Below are 2,886 nucleotides of genomic sequence, written 5' to 3'. Positions count from 1 at the left end.
CATGAAACTAATGGAAATTGCTACCGGATACAAAATACCATGAATTCAATTGATTTATTTTAGGAAAATTTCAAAATATTTTGGGAACAGAATCAATAAAGAGACCATCAATTTCTTGAGACTTACACGAAGATTTAAGTGTGAAGTCAAACCAAATTAAGAATGAATGAAAAACAATGTATGTGTTACATTTAACCCCTATTAAGATTCCACAAAAACAAACTAAAATTCAAAAGGTTTCATAAGTGAAAGATCGAATTTAATCTTGCCAAGTCAAATGAGAAAGGCTCTTCAGTAAAGAAAAGCTCTTGTTTGTAGCCTTTTCCAATAAATAGGAAACTGTCTGCAAAGGAACAATTCTCTTTCCAAGAGTCTCTAGGTGCAGAATTTTCTGGTATAAAAAACATGTTTTTCCATCTTTGTAGCTTAGGAAAAATGTGACTTAGCTAATAATTGTGAAACATTTTAGATAAATGACACAGATTTTGTAATTTTAATTGCAAAATGCAGGTGTATATACAATGCATAATACATATATATATATATATATGTATATATATATTGATATTCACAATTACACTTATCTTAAGAGATTCCTGTTTCAAAATGTGTTTTCCTTTTTGAATAATTGATAATTTTGCTGTCAACCATACTAGAATTCAATATTTTATTCCTATTTTCATGTTTTCAAATATAATATTATTTTCTATTCTCTTGTCCTTGTCATGTTCACATCCTGCACACTTTCTCTGGAAATGCTCATCTACTCATCAATTTGTAGCAGGTCTGAGATTTTTCCTTCCCATGCCAAATAACTGTAGTCTAAGAAAATTGATATTGCATTTATATACAATTTTATTACAATGAAATTTTTTCCATTTTACTTTACTACACTTTCTTGTTGCCTCATGTCTCCCTTTAGATGAGTTTTATATTTCTTCCTTGTTTCTCATCCTCAAAATAAAAATATGGTACAGGTTCTTTGTAGGCATTAGTACAGAGTCTATAGAGGCCCACTACACAGATCTGGCTCATAGTGATTCTTCTTTTTTCAGCCTCCCAATCACTGGGATGAGAGGTGTGCGCCACCACGCCCAGTCTCAGTCACCATCTCAGCGCACCCCGGGGGCACGGTTGGTACAGCACAGTGGTGATTGAACCCCAGTCATTGCACCTGCCTAAACAGGTGCTTTAGTCCATTGGGTTATCTGGCCAGTCCTCAAATTTTTAAAAATAGGAGTGAATATGTTCTAAAGAAAAACTGACAGATGAAGGACAAATACAAATTGAGCATGCAAATCACTCATTCCCTGATAAAAGATAATTCTCAAAAGATTTCATTGTAAGCTGTTTTGTTTAACCATCAGCATTGAGCAGAATTGGCAGTATTTTCTTTTTTATTAATTTTATTGAGAAACAAGTAGCAATGAGACAGTTTCAAAACCGAATATTGGGACAGTTTCAATAATTAATACATTGTATATTGTTGTCTTTGTAGTGGTTATTTATACTACAAGATGCAGACATGATATACTGCCCAAACACTATTAGTACAAATTTTTCTTCTCATTGAATTAAGAGAAAGTAGCTGTATATATATCCTATTTTGTATATACAGATACAAAATGGTCCTTCATTTGTATCCCCTTCTTTTGTTTAGTCAGAAAAGGGTATTCCATTGCCATTTAAATATTGTGGGTTTGTGAATTCAGCAAAATAACCCAATATAGTCCAGTAGTCCATAATAGTAGTGGGTTTTCCATAGGAGTAGCAATGTCAGAAGTTGTTGACTTAAGCCTTTTACAGCTCAGCATATTAATATGGCTTTACTTTTTATACCTTGTCTTTATACTTCGCTGCTAGATGGTTAAGACCAAGATAAAGCAAGACCTATATAACAAGAAATGTAGCTTTTGTACCTGACAAGGTCACATGGCCATACATTTATATGCACAAGATGGTTAAGGCAATGATCCTGAGAATCTTCAGCAGGTTTTTGAAACTAGCAGTTAATTGGTAGGATTCTTACCCTGACTAACTGTATATGCTGATACCTGTGAACTAAGCAACTGCACTGAAGATAGCAATGTGTAATATGAGGACCATGCTTGGAATGCCTGTCTGGTCTTCTAAATACGTACTGTTGTCATGTCATACCAATTACTGCTATACTGTCTCTTAAGTAAATGTTTGTTTTTAAAAAAACATAATAAATGAAAACAAGAGACAAGAAAAAAAGAATTGGTAATTTTCTATTGCACCCACTTACTCTCTCCCAGTTGTGCAGATTGGAAGTCCATGCAAAGTGTGACACTGTCTCTCAGCAGCACAAAATTTCCCTCAAGCCTGTGTACTCCAGCTGGGAGTGTGTTGTTTGTTGCCTGGGATAATAGTTCCTTTTCTAGGTATGGTTGCTTCTGGTCTCTTTAAAATGGTTGGTCACTGTAACACACAGCTGGTCACCATGTTGAACATTATATAAGCAGATCCATACTGACTCTGTATTCCTGCTTGCTTATTCAATACAAGCCTTAGATCCCCAGAGATCAGGGCGTAATATTGTGGGAATTATCCCCATCAGTGCCCGTTGAGGTTAATGATTCCATCTCCAAATGCTGTGTGTCATCCCGGGCTTCGGCTTGTTTTCTGTCTCCACTTAGAGTAGCCTAAAGTGCACATCCAGGTCTTGACAAGGTCATGGCCCTTTCCAGAGGCTCTGTGCACCTTTGCAGGTTGTTCAGGATGGTGGCCACAGAATTTATTTTTTATTTTTATTTTTTATTTTTTGTACTTGTAGCACAGAGGTGCCTAGCTCTGTGGCAGCTGTCAGCTGGTGTGCATGCAGTCCTCGTTTCTCTGGGGTTCCATTTCTTCCCTGCTGTCCAT

The 2,886-nt window shown here is 35.8% G+C and overlaps 1 pseudogene; it reads right to left on the bottom strand.

Annotated features, from left to right (window-relative positions):
• Positions 1 to 2,886, bottom strand: part of LOC101562726 — a 162,447-nt pseudogene that overhangs the window by 98,592 nt on the left and 60,969 nt on the right.

This window comes from Octodon degus, unplaced genomic scaffold (genome assembly GCF_000260255.1).
Source record: "Octodon degus isolate 3935 unplaced genomic scaffold, OctDeg1.0 scaffold00068, whole genome shotgun sequence".
NCBI lineage: Eukaryota > Metazoa > Chordata > Mammalia > Rodentia > Octodontidae > Octodon > Octodon degus.
Note: the sequence above shows the minus strand (reverse complement) of the source record. Positions and strands in the feature narration are given on the sequence as shown.